Genomic DNA, 16,461 nt, shown 5'->3' on the forward strand with positions numbered 1-16,461 from the left:
GCACAGATGCATATCCAACAGGACGCATAGTAAGCAGGACAATAACTCACCATTCTTATGCTAATCAAAGAGGCCATTAATGTTTACATTTAAAATCAGGCCATGCAAAAGAAATACATTCACTGCCCGCTAAACTGGGATAATTAGTTCCCTCTTAAACCCATATTCCATTAACTCAGGTGAATCCATCTGAGTTTCATCAAATTTCTGCTTCATTTTGCATAATAAAACAATTGAAAAGATAATGACATATTCAGTATTACCCCAGGAAGAAGAATGCCTGTAAGAAACTAATTTGTAAGAAGGGCTTTTTGTTCCAGCCTACTTGCACCTGAAAATATTTAAAGGGTTCTCCTGAGTCAGTAAAGGATTTATGTGTACCTTAAATCTTTTACTGTGTTTATTGTTTATTGAAGATTACTGACATATATATAAAAAGCTTGTTGATCATTTATGTGCACGTTGTGTTCATGATATCTTGTTTTAGCTTGTAAAAATATCACCTTCTGTCAGGATTTTGAAGTAGCTGATATCTACAGTATACAACTCTCTTGGCTTTTCCATCCAATATTTAGTTGGTTACAGAGATGGAGATAAACTGTTTCTCTTAGACTATTATTTACTCCAAAATTATTGTAGTTCTGCTTTTGAATATGACCCTTCACCTACAAGAACTCTGTTTTTCCAGATCACTTCAAATGCTGTGTAGATTCAGACTCGGTCAAAATAAGCGTCATTCCCACCGTGTTTTCATGAACTTTCTCCTCGTTATTGACCTGCCTGCATATAGAAAGCTTCCAGCAACTGTGTGAGTGTCTCTCTATGGGACAAAGATTTTACTAAAATTCAAAAAGTTTTATAGCAGTCCACAGCAAATTGCTAATCTCAATTTTAGTTGTTCATGTTAACTTCGAACATCAGTCTGTCTTTTGTTAAGTGGAACTATTACATGGCTAAATATTAAGCCACAGTCAAGTTGTTACGGCAAAAATTGATAGATTATTGCACTTTGGAAATTAAAGAAATGTCTCTGATGCTTAGAGAATCTATTTTAGAAAACAATAATACAATTCCTTTAATTTTGGCTGTGTACCATAACTTAGTTATGTCATTATGCCTGCTTTTGATTGATTGATTGATTGATGAATCCCTCATCCATGGATCTGAGTTTGGACACTCACAGTCATCTGTAGACTCCCTCAAGAACCAAGTCAGAAAAATGACTATTCACCTTTCCAGATTTGGATGTGCTTAACATTTAGTTTCCATCATAAGCTATGCCATGTTCATCGGCTATGCCAACCTAACTGCTGCTTTTTTAATGTTTGTAGTTCGAAGTCATTGTAAGGGACCTGCGGACGCCACAAACCCAGAGCCAGAAGAGATCAGCACTGCCTGCCAGTCTCAGAGAGACGTCCAACCAGTTTGTCCAGTTGTACAGAACATCCTCTACACAAAGTGACAGGCATTTGGGAGCTGAATGTCTGAAGAGATGCAATCTGGTCCTGGGAGAAAATTGAACCAAAAGTTAATCTGGTACCAAGAGAAGGCATTCTTTTTTAAGTTGTGATGACATATCGAGGTTAGTTCTGGAAATTGGCTTCATCTCCACTTTACCGTGCTCTCCTTATCAAAATAAACATAGATATTTAAAGCCAAATTAAGTCATGAAAAAGCCATATTTTAGGCTTCTAAAATACTGACAAATTCTTAATTAATTTTAAGTTTTAAGCAGTATTAACTCTGGTAGTTTGCTTATTTTTTTGATCAACAGTCCTGTCTTTAGTTTGTGGATTATTTATCTTTGGTTGTCTTTGATTTGTGTAAGCTAATTAAAAGGTAATTAATTAATCTTAGATAATAAGTAATAACCTTAATTCTTGATCTTAGCTACTTGCACTCAGAAACAGAGGGCTCGAGACCGATCTCCGACTACGGGACCGATCTCTGGCCACGGGACCGATCTCTGGCCACTGGACCGATCTCCGGCCACTGGACCGATCTCCGGCCACGGGACCGATCTCCGACCACGGGACCGATCTCCGACCACGGGACCGATCTCCGACTACGGGACCGATCTCTGACTACGGGACCGATCTCTGACCACGGGACCGATCTCTGACCACGGGACCGGTCTCTGACCACGGGACCGATCTCCGACCACGGGACCGATCTCTGACCACGGGACCGATCTCTGACCACGGGACCGATCTCCGACCACGGGACCGGTCTCTGACCACGGGACCGATCTCCGACTACGGGACCGATCTCTGACTACGGGACGGTCTCAAGTCCCCTTTTTCTGGTCTTGGGCTCGGAGGTTGCAGTTTGAGTCTCAGTCTTGGTTTTGAAGAACTGGCTTTACCTCCTTGCACTAGACAATTTTTACAGTAATCTTTAATAGTAGGGTCTTTTTTGTATAGATATTTGTGCGATTTCAAATTCATTCTAAATCAATAGAAATATACAGAAAACCTGATTCTAATTAATCTTTCGGATTGATTTTTGATTTTGAAATTACTTTGTTTAAACATAATAATTAATTTATGTTTGTTTGATTGATTTTCATTTGCTTAATACTGCACAAGGATTACTTAGAAGGGAAAGGCAGGAGTTGTATCACCGTTGACTTTCTAGTGTGAAACTAAGACCAAGAATGTCACCTGAAAGGTGTTGCTGGTCAGTGGCTTTAAAAAGCAAAAGTATGATAGGCTTTCAACAAAAAGACATTTTATTAAGTTTTACAGCTTTCCTATTAAGTAGTTACACTGACTCGACATCGTCTACATGTTCTTCTCTAAGTAAATGTTTCACTCAAGGACTACTGGTGGTGCGCTATCTGCTAATTCAGTTTGAATAATCTCAATGCAAACACAAAGACGGTTTAAGGCTCATAAAACATTCACATGAACACTAATGGTACTTTTAAGACTTTTTTTATAGACTGCTGTTTCAAAAAAATGTTAGAGATCTGCATAATATCATACCACGCAGTAGCTTTACCTTGCAAATACTTTTTAATCTGAATTTCTACTAAATGCAGATACCAAAACAGTGAAGTTTTGCGAGGGGCTCAATTACTACATACAGTAGTAAATGTAGTAAATGTCTGTTGTAAATTATCAACAGAAAGCCACTTAAAAAACCCTGAACAGTATCTTTCCAGACGTGTGAATGTCTCAGCTATGCATGAAATCATTGAAATCACCTCAAATCTTCTGTTTGTACATCTTTTGCTGATATAAGAGGTCTGAATGCATTATAAAATGCATGCACACACTAACTGTCAGCTATTTCCAGTAGGATGTGTCGCTGGAGTCACGCTTCATTAATTTGCAAGTTTGCATTGCCAAGAACAACAGAACTTGAGCTGGAACAATACACTTGTGCAGTGGTGTGTAGGCGTGAGTGTGTTTGAGTGTACAATGTGTGCATCAGTCAATAATCCTGAAAAAAAATAAATAAATAAAGGAAAAATTATAAAAACGCAGAAAATTATCCCCTGTTATGTTTCCCTTTAAGCAATATCTATTGTGTTTGTCTTTGTATCGGAGGCAATTATTGTGGTGAAAACACTTTTGGGTATACAGTAAGCAGCCTCACACGTCTCACTCTCGCACTTACTCGCGCACGCACACGAACGCACACACACGGTGTAATGGATAGGAGCTGGCTGAGGGCGTCTGTCAGGGGCGACTGTTCTAATCAGAGCAGTGGGGAGAGAGATAAAGGAGAAAATAATGAGTGTGGCATCGGGCCTTTCATGGCGCAACAAAAGGCCATGGGATCAGATAGACACACACAATGTGGAGAGGAGAGGAAGGGAGGAGAAGAAGAGAGGAGAGGAGAGGGGGAGAAAGGGAGGAATGGGAGGAGGCATAGATCTGTGAGACTGAACGAGGGGATGGCCATGAAGAGGGTTTGCAAATAAGCCTCCTTGCACTGCGAGTCAGTACAATGTGAGTTAGTTATGTCATATCACAAATGGTCAGTTATGTCTTGGCTTTCCTTCGGAGGATGTCAACAAGCCGAGGAGACGGACCACTTACACCAAATACCACAATCACAAATTCTATGGTATTTTATTAGGATTAAGTGTACTAGTCCAGAACACAGATCTTTTATTACTATTATTTTTTACAAAACTCCCTTTGAAAAATATGACATGCTTTTGTTTCCAGCTCCTTTTACACTCACATCTTCAACAACAAAAATACTATAAAACCAACATGTTTATATTAGAGAAAGATAATTGTTGTATAGTTTATTGGTGTCTGGAAAGAACAAAGAGTTGTGAACTATCTGAATATTGATAAACGCTATTTAATGAAGTTCCCAAATCCCAAACACAGACAGTATGGCTGGTTTTGTTAATTTTATTGCTAGAACAATTTATTTCCAGAGTTGGTTCCTTGGTAACATCAATAAAATGAGTATATCTGGAAATATGATTGAAAGCAATTAATGTGCACTGTTCAGCTATACAGTTGCACAGCTTGATGTAACTGGTATCTGTATATTAACAGGTATGAAACCTGCAGGCTCTGAATACAAATGCAATGACAAAAAAGCAAAAATAAATAAATCTTTTAAATGCTTTCCTATCGTTACTTTTTTGATTATGTCCATAAAATCCAGTGATAAAAAAAATATCTCCCCACGTATCCCCCATCCCTCTTGCAGATGTAACATAAACTGCAAACAGTCAGGTGGCAGAACCTGTTCGTAAAAAGTATGTTATGCCCGCATAAGTCTGTCTATTATGGAAGAGTGGCAAGAAGAAACCCATTAGAAGAGTCATTTAAAGTTTACAAGCCTTGTAGAGGACACAGCAATTATGCTTCAAAAACACAACTCTAGTCAATCCAGAGCAAAATTAAACTTTTTGGCTGATGTTCACACAACACCCTCAATGTGAAGCTGTGGGTAAAGCTTTTATTCAGCAGGAACTGGGAAGTTGTTCAGGTTCAAATACAGATCACATATTAGTCTAAAGGATAGTCCTGGAGCCCTTGTTAAAAACTGCAAAAAACGTGAAACATGGGGGAAATAAAAATCACTTTACAACAGGATTTCAACCCTAACACACAGCTAGAGCTTCAGTGAATGGTGTAGATTAAACATGCTTGTGTTTTCAAATGGCCTAGCCAAAGCCCAGATCTAAATTAAGTGAAGAGTTGAAACTGATTTTCGCAGCCGATCTCTATTCAACCTCACTGAGCTGAAGCCATTTTAGAAAGAAGATTGTGCGTCGTTCTCTGTGAAATAAGTGGGCGGTTGTAGTTTTAACACAAAACTGTGAAAAAGTTTGAGGGGTATGAACACTTTAGCAAAATACTGCACACCCTATTATCATTACTATTACTATTATTATTATTAGCTTTAAAATACTTTTCCGGGCTTCTGCTCCCCTCTTTCTCACTGCTGATTAGTACTGCTTCATTTGCTGCATGTGATAATTTCCAGTCATCCTTTGATTATTAATGCTTAATTTACCCAGATTACACTCCCTTGATTATTAATGCCTAATTTAGCCTGATGACACCAATCATTAAACAGTGCACCAAACTGAGAGCAAACAACCTCAGCCGTCCTCCAGTGTACCGATACAACCTCCCCTACAGATAATGATACCGTTCCCAGAGGCCGGCAGAGTTAAGTCGATGCCCGCGTTTTTTCACCCAAACTCCCATCAAACTTTAAAGGGAGAAGAAATACTAATTAGAAACTGCAAGCAAGGAGAAATGAGCAGGCAGACTCAGAACAGAAAATCCCATTCAAAGACTTAATGAGCTTGTCGAAGCTGAATAATTGATTTCTAATTCTAGCCTGCAGCTGTTGACCCGACCACGGAGTGTTTTGAATGGAGCTGAAATATGTTGCGCTCTGACGTGGCACCCCTTGGCTTTCTGGTGAGGATGCCATTACCAAACCCCCCCCCCCCAAAAAAAAAAACAACACTTCCACATCTACCTCGCACCTCCATGTTTGTTTATTTAATAAAACCACTTTTAAGTATCGCTGAGCCTCCCTTCAACATCCGTCACACGTAATTCCCCTGACGTCTCAATCCCCCCACAGATCTTGCCGGATGTGCTCTGCGAGGTAAGGCTCTCCCAGCGTTGGGAGCCGCAGTCCGTATCAGATTGTGGGTGTTTTATGTTTCGCTCATTTGCTGCCGAGTGATTCTTTGTTGCCCTGCGTGGACGATCATATCCTGGGGGGTTCTGGGGCAGGAGCAGCATAGAGCACCCTGTGTGTGAACCACAGCCGCCCAGCGTCCCTGTAAGATGACCTCACGGAAAATAGGCCTAATTATTACCGTGACAGCCCGCGCTATCATATTCTGCCAGATCAGTCACTACACAGGAGAGACAGGGCGGGAGAAAAATTAACAGAAATATATACCCCAGTGGCACCAGTCTCCCCCACCACCACCACCACCATTTATTTTTAATGTCCTAATCAACGGGGCCCGCCTCTCACTCACCTGCACAGACGCAGGTGAGTCCAGGTAAGGACAGGAAAGGCTCGCGCTGGGATAAATCTAACCTGCAACTTCCAGCTTCTAGACATGTAGAGAGACAAATTGCCAAAAGACGCTGAAAGGACACTAATTACAAGAGCCAGAGTTTAAGGAAGACAGCAGTGATTAACTTGAGGCCCATCCTGAACTCATGAGGCCGTAGTCATTAGGGCCGGATCATTATATGATAGATTTCAGGGCCATTTGCCTGGTTTTGTTCCCAGAGACAGTATTCCAAGAGACACCCTGGGAATGGGACATACTACACCAACAGCTACCCCCGTGAGAAAAAACACAGCAAATATCAATGCTCCGTGGCGACGTGTGCTTGTATTATTCATCTTGTATGAAGAACACAAGATGCTGCCTGAAGTCACTGCAGGGTTACAAACAGGAATGTCTACGAAATAAAAAAGAAGAGGAAATATAACCTAAAGAATTTTTTGAACATTTTTATCATATTTTTGTTTTAGTTTATTGTTTTGGTGGTGTGTCTCTCCCATTGTTTTGACATTGTGTCGATTCCATTGATTATTTTAAAATGCAGTTAAAAACCAACTTGTACAGGCAGACGTTTCATTTAATTTGATGTTTTTGCTGTGCATTTTGCAAAGCCCTTTGTGATTTTACTTGTGAACAGTGCTATTCAAATAAAATTTCATGTACTTTTCCAAGCTTATTGTGAAGTTTATCAGTATGTGCCATTTATAAACATGATTGTGCTTAGAAATCATGTTAGTTAACATGATTGAAAGATCCAGACATGTTCGGGTCACCTGTTAAAATGTTTCAAATCAAAGAGTCACTTTCTCCTTCACGCCTACAAACAGTTAACTTTTGCAAAGGAAACATGCAATGTTCTGTACAGTAAAGCTGAGTGAGAAAATAAAATGGAAAATAAAATCTAAAAAAATATCATCACTCCTCAGACAATTGTTTTTTCACAACTTGGAAAATGTACACAAACCTTGCATGCTTTCAGAATTTATTTACGCATGCATCTTAAATTGTTAAAGAAAACCTATATTGACTCATTTAAAAACAACTCTTCCCTGCTCAAAGTCAGTAATTCATTTTAATTTAGTCTATCAAGCATCATAGTTTCATCTAGCAGACATTATGACCGTATCAGCATCTGGATTTAATTTTCACTACATCCTCTCTTATGTTAGTAAATGATGTGATTGAAAGTAAGAGTGACTTTTGAATTATTGTTGGATGTTACTTCTCATTTGGAAACTAATTAATTTTTTTTCTTAGTTCAATCAAAATTTGCAGAATGTTATAATGAGAAATGTACACTTTGTATTTACAAATCAGGACCCTCTGCCTTTAAATCCCATCTTGTTATATTAATTTCATTTTAATTGGTTCTCAACCGTGGAATGAAACATTTTTAGTAATGAGGATTAAAAGTCTACAAAAATGAGGACACTTTTTTAATCTCATAAAACCTCACATCTTATCAAGAGGGACACTATGCACCAAAAACAACCAGGTGATCTTCCTGCAAATCTGGAGCTCCTGCTGGAAACCTCAAAGCAGACATGCCCTGCAAATTCTTCTTCTGAAGCACAAACCTGCACAAAGTCAAGGTAAGCTAAAGGAGCCAGGAGCAGCAGACATCTCAAGCGGACTTGCTTTGAAAAAGGGAAGATGCATGTCCAACAGGGGCATCATTTTGCAAGTGGAAGAATCAAGGGGGAACCCAGTACACCTATTTACACTTCAGAAAAGTCTGGCCAGAAGTGGCTCGCTCCCATGACAAGGAAATTACAACAAGTAGTATACAAAAGCCGAAGAATTGGCCTGAAAGGAAAGAGCAGCATGTGCTCTGGACATATGATAGAAAATCTCAGATGCCAGACGGTAACAGAGGGCAGTCTGCTGCTGCCGGACTGGAGAGGGCTGTAAGGAGGGAAGCGAGGCTGATGTTTCATGAAGGGCTGCAATTTTAAAGTTGGGGGAGGTATTGTCAATGATAAAATGTGTCGCTTCAGCGCGTTGTAAAGTTGTTTATATTCCTTGAAACCTTTCAGGTTTTGTCATTTTACAATGTTTGAACTTCAATAGATCTTATTAGGGTGATAAGACGGACACAGAACACTGCCATCTTACAAAGAGGAAAGATAAAAACAAAAAGCATCGTTTTGTGTGGCACATCTTTGTAATTACCCATCTTTCCTCTAAACAAATGAATAAATAAATTGTTTTGAGAAGAAATCTAATAATTAAACAAAGTCCACCTGTATTGTATTCAATCTTAGTAAAAAAAAATCAGCCATTCAATCCACCCATCAGAGGTTTGCTGGAGAATATCAATGAACAAGCAGCTTAATGAAGAAGGCAGAAAGGTCAGCGATGATAGAGAGGTTTAAAACCGGGTTTGGTTTCAAAACGATGTCCAAAACTTTGAACATCTCTCAGTGCACACATCCGTCTACTTAAACTGACAGCCCAGGCAAGGAGCATATTAGGCAAAATAACTGAGAGGTTCTGGATGCCTCTTGAGGACCTCCAGAAATCCACAGCTCATGTAGAAAAATATGTCCACCAGGTAACTTTTAGTTATGCCCTTATGGGAGAATGGCAAGAAGAAAGCCGACGTTGAAAGAAAACTACGAGAAGCCCCACTCAGAGTTTAGGACAAGCCAAGTAAAGGCAGAAATTAGTGGAACAAGGTGCATCTTTTGAAAGTCTGCTGGACTTTCAAAAACAAAATATTGCATGTGTCGTGTTGAACAGTGCTGGTGAAAACCTAACAGGCTCCCTCAATCCAACCTCACCCAATTTGAGATTTTTTATTTTATTTGCAATGACAAAGTGGCAGAAATTTCAAGTCTGGCAGGTCTTGGAAGATCTCCAACTCACAATAATGACCACAAACAATCCAATTAAAGGACACGGTGACACCGAGTCAGAGAGAGCGGACTGATGATTACCAGCGTCACTTTAAAGCTTGATTACCTTACACACACTTAACCAACAGAGTTAGCAAAAGAGATTTTTAGGCGTTGGACAAATCGGGGTGAGTGTGGGGTTTAGTTACACATTATCATGTAAACAGGACAGGTTGGGTGTCAAAGCTGCAACCTTCTGATCTTTATCTCCGTGTCCTGAGCAACAGCTGAGGAAGCACATGAGATGCAGAAAACACTGATTTAATGTGAATGCATAAAGGAGTGCAAAAAGTTTGCCGAGCAGCTAATAAGGTGTCACCATGTGCCAAACTCTCGCAAATTAAGGGAACAATCTGTTTTCTTTTAAATGTCAAAATTTATATTTACATTTAAATAATTCTGGACATAGATCCGAGTTAGCCAACAGCTGTACAACACTATTAGAACAGCTTCTAAGTCTTGAATATCTGATTTTATGTTTGCACATGTCTGTGTGTGCGTGGCTGCAGTTGTGACGCCTTTTTCTCTTTTTTGGGGGGGAGAGAAAAGAATACAGTAGTCGCCCTTGTAACCCAGCTCTGCCCTCCACCTCCCCGGACCCTCTCGCTGTCACTGGCCATGTGTAGTGTGTAATAGGCACTGACAGTTGTGGTGCAGGTCAGTAACCCCGTGGCCCCGTCTAATTGAGGCTAAGGATCCCGGCTTGTCCTGCCATCTATAATTAACCACATCATCTGCAGCCATATGAAAGATTCAGCCAGACTGGGAGTAGCTGACACACGATCCAGTGGCGCTTAATCCGCTCTAGCGTACGATGCGTTTCTTCGTGGATGCATCATTGTAAGTTTGAAGAAGGCAAATGGCAAATTTAAGTATTCAAAGAGCGACTTCACACTGCCACCTTATAATCACAATTTTTTTTTTGCATATTTTACTGGTGTCCTGTGTGACAGACCAACAAAAAGTACTGCACAGTTTTGACGAGGGAATGTTTGAAAGTGTTTTTTTACAAATAAAAATTGTGGTATTCACTTTCTGATTCAATCATTTGCAGCACTTTTCTCAGCAATCACAGCTTTAGACTTTTAGTATGTGCATCTATCAGTTTCGCCCATCTAACGACTAAAGTATTTGCTTGTTTAAATCTGTAAAATTCCTAAGAGGGTTTTCTGCCAGGATTGGTTGGAAATTAACTTCATCCATCTAATTTCTTTCTACTTTGGCCATTTTCTCTGTTCCTACTCAAAATTATGGTCGCAGCATCATGACGCCATCACCGTGTTTCGCTTTAAGAGAAGGATGCTCCGGGTGTGATGTGCTGTGTTACGTTTCTGTACTTTCTACCAGGTTCACTGTGCCACCTGTAAACAGGAGCTATTTCCTGTACTAATGGCCAAATGTCTTCTAAAGGACAGATTTGTGGAGCGCACGACTGACACCTGTTGGGAAAGTTCGTAGAATGTGAATGGGTTTGCAAGGGATTGTACATACTCTTGTTCAACTTAAACATTTATATATTTGATGCTAAATCGAGTTAGATAGTTGCCATATTTTTTGTAAAGTTACTAAATTTGTAGCAGCTCTATTGTCTTTATTTCCATTTTCATCCTGTCATCCGTCAGCTTGAGTAGAGCTGTGACCCAAACTCTCAAACTGTACTCTGGCCCTTCAAACACCTTGGCTCTCTTCCTTTGCCCTCTTCTCCTTTTCTTCCTCCTCCTCCTCCTCCTCAGCTCTCCTGCCTCACACTGCCCCACTCAACTCCACTCTCTGTCCTGTCGATGCCTTTGAAATATGCCTTTCAAAAATGCTGCTTTTTGAATTAATGAATCATTTTTCGCCAGGTGTCGTTGAGGGAGGAGGAGGCGGGGGCCAACGGGGGAGGCGACGCGGGCTAATAAATACAGAGTGCTGAGAGTCTCACCACTACCAAACCCTCCCCTGCTTTGCCCAGCACACTCTCCACCTCTCCCCATCCAACACACACACACACACACACACTCATTTGCCTTCCTTCCAAACCCCCACGCCCGCTCACCCTTCCCTCCACCTCCACCCCGGCCCTAGATGAAAGGCCTGGCTCGTTCCTGTACCTTTAATTTAAAGCTGAAAAGGAAAACGAGAGCGGGGGGGTGCGAAACACGCTTATGAATATGGAGAAAATTGAATGAGAACCATCCCTTTGAATAAATCAGTATGAATATCCCTTGGCCTTGTTGGGAGGAAGGTCGCAAAAGACCCTTGGATATACAGATGGAGAGCGGCTAGATGGACCAATGTGTGTGTGTGTGTGTGTGTGTGTGTGCGTGTGCGTGCATGTGCTGCGAACTCTGTGTGTTCTCATTATATGTATGCAGATGATTTGGGAAATGGAGGCTGTTCATGATGCTTTTTGTCAGTTCTGCAAATAAAAAAAGTGAATCAGACAAACCACAAAAAAAAAAAAACAACAACTGCAGATTAAATGAGACGGCGATAACTGAACCGAGGATGTAATTGAACAGCTGTAAAAGTATCATATGATCACATCCATGCGCGAGTACTGAAAAAGATGAAGGAGAATGTAGGAACGTTTTAAACATGACCAAACTGAGCAGAAGTCAGACGTACGTACGACCATGTAGGCACTGAAGAGAAAATACAAGCATAAAGGAACAAGATGAAAATCAAATACTTTTGTTTTTACCCTAAACTCAGTTAGCGGTAGTGGACAACATACTAATTATGATTGTGTCCATTACGCCACCCTGAACCTTTCACTTCTCAGATCCTAAACTCTCCTAGGCTGTTGTAGACATTTTACCTGTGACACAGTTTACATAAATTATATCCAGTGGAACTGACAGAGGTGTCTAAAGAGCGCTGGATTCGCTTGCGTACATGATAAGCTGTGATTTTAAGCAGCTATTTAGCCGAGAGTGAATGCACAGTAATGTCACTCTATGACGTATATAAAGTCAGTTCCAACTCAGTGCAGATATGCAAGTGCAACAATGTTAAATGCAAAAACTTTTGGTAGCTGCTGTGAAGAAAGGCAGCTTGATTTTATTGTCTCCAGAATATTTCACTACTGTTACACCCTTGAGAAATGTCACAGTTTGTGCACTAGGTCTTAAAAGCACTTTTCATTCACATGCTTTGCACCATTCCTCTTTCAAAGCTCCACCCTGAGTTTAGGATCTTTTGAATGATTTGGTGATTTCTATTTGAGATTCAAATGTCAAATATTAATGCTTCTGTATTTAAATAACGAAATTACCAAACACACCCGCACACCCACACAGAGACAAAATAATTTCAGTTTTAATGTTTGCATAACTTTAAATTTAAGTACTGTATTTCTTTTAATAAAATAAAAGTCCATTTCAGACATTCCTAATTATGAATAATATGTTCTGCAAAATTTTTTTACTGCAAAGAATGTTTTAAAAGGGACATGAGTTGTTTTTTTCTTTTCTTCTAAAAAATAAATAGCAGCTTCAAATTTGATGTGTGATGTTTTGTTCTATATTCCAACAAGCCCCTGACAGTCAGACATTCTGCTGCATTCCTGTGAAATAACAAACTGCAACCTTGTCAAAAAGTATATGATGTCATGCAGCTCACCACAGAGGCATCTTTTTTTCTGTTCTTTATGTTGAGCCAAGTTGAGGCAAAGAATGTGGGATTCATTTTCAAATGGTAGATCAAGATCTGTATGACCAGCTGTCACACTGTGTAGTCACTCCTGAGCAGAGGATCTTTGTGGAAGATGTGCTCCACCTGCTGCAGCCTGCACACCTGATGGCAACCAGAGCATGATTTGGCTGTGGCCTGTAAGGAGTTATCAGACAACCATTTGATGACTGATGCTTACCTGTCACTGTTAGAGTCAAGCTGCGCTCTGAACAAACTTACCTGAACAACTTTTCTGCTTTTTTTTTTAATGCTTCCTTTGCCCCTGGACTTACCCTTGGTCTCCACAAGTTGGAGTTGACAGTCTTCGCTCCTCTCCAATCCCTTCTACTCCAGACTTTCATTCCCCTTTGGATCTCCTCTAGATCACCTATGTCTGCCCGTCTGCTCTCCAACACAATCTGTTCAGGAAGGAGAAACAATGAAGAGTGACTCAAGCTGCGTCATCGCTTACCTTCCCTGACCCTGCTCCTCCATGATTTGGTCACCTCTGTCCAACACCACCTTTGGTGCTGCAAGAAAACCTGGACCAATACCATTACCGCTGTCAGTCGAACAGCTGAGCCAACAGTCACTTTGCTAACCTTAAGAGACTCCTGGGACCTGAATACTCAACCTGTCTGACAACATGAAGTAGGCCAAAAGATTAAAAAAACCTCACATCTGAACAGTTGAGAAGCAAAGTAATTGACACCAATCAGTCTGGACTGTTTTGCGAGCCATTTTTAAGCTTTGCGCCTCCTTTGAACCACAGTGAGTGCTGCTCTTCCAGATGAAGAAAACATGGAGCGGTGGCGAATCTTCTCAGGAGTAGCCTCTGGAAATGGAGTGGAAGTTTTAGGAACGCGTTTGCTCCAATACATCTGGTGCAAAACTAGCAGAATTTTCAATAAATAATCCAGTTAAAATGTCCAGTTGGACATTCTAACTGTCCACAACTGGACAGCCTGCATAATGTTATTTTACCAGCCCTAAAACAGGTCAAATTACATAAAGCTGAATCTACCAACATATTTATGTAGTTGTGTGCTTTAAATTAAGTTTGTCAACTGGTTTCTACTGTAAAGCAAATTTCATATTGCCATGACTTGACACAGTGATGACCAAGAAGGAAACTCCCACTATAAAAGGCGAAGCTGTCCTGCCTCTATAATAGGGGACGTGAGAACCGTGGACCAACTATCAAGCACGGAGGTGGGAGAATCATGCTGTGGGACTGCTTTTCTGTCAGTGAGATTGGTGCAGTTCATAAAATGGGTATTGAGGATTCAATACCCATTCGAATAATTCATGCAGATTGATGTTAAATTTCTGGAATAGCCTCGGTTTGGAGAGCCTACGTTTAGTTTTTTTCTTCCTCTCTAATCCAAAACAAACTGAAGATCCAGAGAAACCCCTGTTAGTTTATAAATTATGGACTATTCGTTCTTACTCTTATTAAACATGGGGAACCAATATTCGGTTTGAACTTTTACCTTTTTGTTTTTCTTTTGGTTTTATTGTTTTGTTTGTCTTCCCTTCTAATTCATGTAAAGCACTTTGAAATGCCTCGATACTGAAACTGTGCTATAGAAAAAAATTACCCTACTTTACCTTCATTCAAAACGTATGGACTGTTCTTAAAAGCTTAAATAACTCTACCGTACTTGAAAGACTTTAGTTTAGTTGGTAACTTTTAAGGTTTTAGTTTGTTTGATGTGTTTTGGTGAATTTGGCGTCTGTGTTTCATGTTATGTTTAGTTTGTTTGTCCCCTTGTTTCCTTTGCACATGTTAGTTCCCACAGTTACTCAGTCCCTATACTGGGGTTGTTTGTGTTTGTAGATTAACTACTGCCCATCAATGTTGTTTTTTTAACAGTTCTTAAAGGTTTGAGTTGGATCACTCCTACCTAGGCAAAGAGAGATCAAATAAATAATTAAATTGAATGTGATACATGATGAGAGTACGTCATCTGAACAAGCTCCATGCAAACTAAAATGTTATCTGAATTGTTTGAAAGCTCCGAGTGGAACTAAATTAAAAAAAGGAGTCACAAAGATCACTTTTGTGCCTCTCACTCTAAATCGAGAGACCCTTTCTCAGGGTCTCTCGCTGCTCTGCTAATTGCAACCTTATTAGCCTGAAAGGACTCAGGTGCTGCAGACTCCTTCAGCGGGGGACATCTGTGGCTGACAGCTTCAGGAAAGCTGTGTCATCTAGACTCAATAGCTAATGAACAGACAAGGATTTTCTCTCAAATTCATTATCGTCACGATGAATGAATCCAAGGTCCCTTTCGGTTGTTGTTCTCGGCATATTATCTTCCCATCAGCCTGTCCGTCACCTCAGCCGCACAAACAAAACCAAATCCATACACATGGACACACCCAGACACACGCGCACACATCCACAGAAACATCAGATCGGCTAATTGAGATGTGGTGGCTGAGTGGGAAGTAAACTCAAACAGGGCTGGACAGATGTCTCACTCTGCTGACTTCAAAAGGGATCCAGAGAACACAGGGCCATGTAATGTGATTTAGATATAATGCTTCCAGGTCAGAGGTGATTGCTAGACTGCTGGGCAGCGGGAGAGCAGCTGACAAGCGAGTAACTAACCATGACGGATGGGAATTCAATGGACTGCCTAGTCTATACACTTAAATGTAGAAGGGAACAAATTACATAGCTGACCACCTTGTCAGTTGGAGCAGAAGAGAAAATTCATCTGTCTCCAGAATAGTTTTTGACACATAATGGTCCAAAGTCAACTCAGACAAGACTGTATTCTGATTCGATCTGCTTTATAATGTTGCACCTGCATTCGAAAGCATGCAGCAGGTGCTTGTGGTAGCAGTTACTGGCTGCGTGGCTTGAGAAATTTTTTTTAAGGTTAGCAAATAAATAGCCTGTGCTGGGAGTGTTTGAACATTTGTGGAATGCAATTACAGTGCTGCGATTTGATAAGGTTCCTCTGAGGAACCAGAACAAGAAAGAGACGGTTAAGATGTCTCCTGTCAACCCGGTTTTGATCTTTACAATTCTTTGATCTTAGATATAAACTATTACATTTCTGAAATTCCAGAAATAAATGTTACAAAGTTGTCAGAAGTTTGCATCACAACCTCTGAGGTGAAACCCAAGAACATCTCCAAACTTTGGTGTCCTTCCTTTGGGATTTAGATTTTTGTTTCTCTTTGCCTGTGCTGCAAATGGAGAGTTTTCATGTTACTTATTTGTGAGCATTAATCTTTAGGAAGTTACGCCCACCTCCATTAAGTTGACGCCAGATTCAGTCAGTGCAGATTACTTTGAGAAGTTTCTGAATTCCTCAATAAATTAGTCATTGAAGATCTCTGTAGTGTCGCCTGCTTAGTTTT

At 40.3% G+C, this 16,461-nt stretch overlaps 1 protein-coding gene across 2 annotated transcripts in view; it reads right to left on the bottom strand.

The window, feature by feature from the left end:
• Window positions 1-15,598, bottom strand: part of sox1a (SRY-box transcription factor 1a) — a 48,508-nt gene extending 32,910 nt beyond the window's left edge. Inside the window, exon 1 of one of the 2 annotated variants that reach the window (XR_006372018.1) lies at window positions 13,377-15,598. The gene's annotated coding sequence lies outside the window, so the exon portion shown is untranslated. Of the gene's footprint in view, window positions 1-13,032; window positions 13,213-13,376 lie in introns of those variants that run through there. The other variant, XR_006372019.1, reaches the window with a different exon arrangement.
• Between the last annotated feature and the right edge of the window lie 863 nt (window positions 15,599-16,461).

This window comes from Gambusia affinis, linkage group LG11 (assembly GCF_019740435.1).
Source record: "Gambusia affinis linkage group LG11, SWU_Gaff_1.0, whole genome shotgun sequence".
Classification (NCBI taxonomy): Eukaryota; Metazoa; Chordata; class Actinopteri; order Cyprinodontiformes; family Poeciliidae; genus Gambusia; species Gambusia affinis.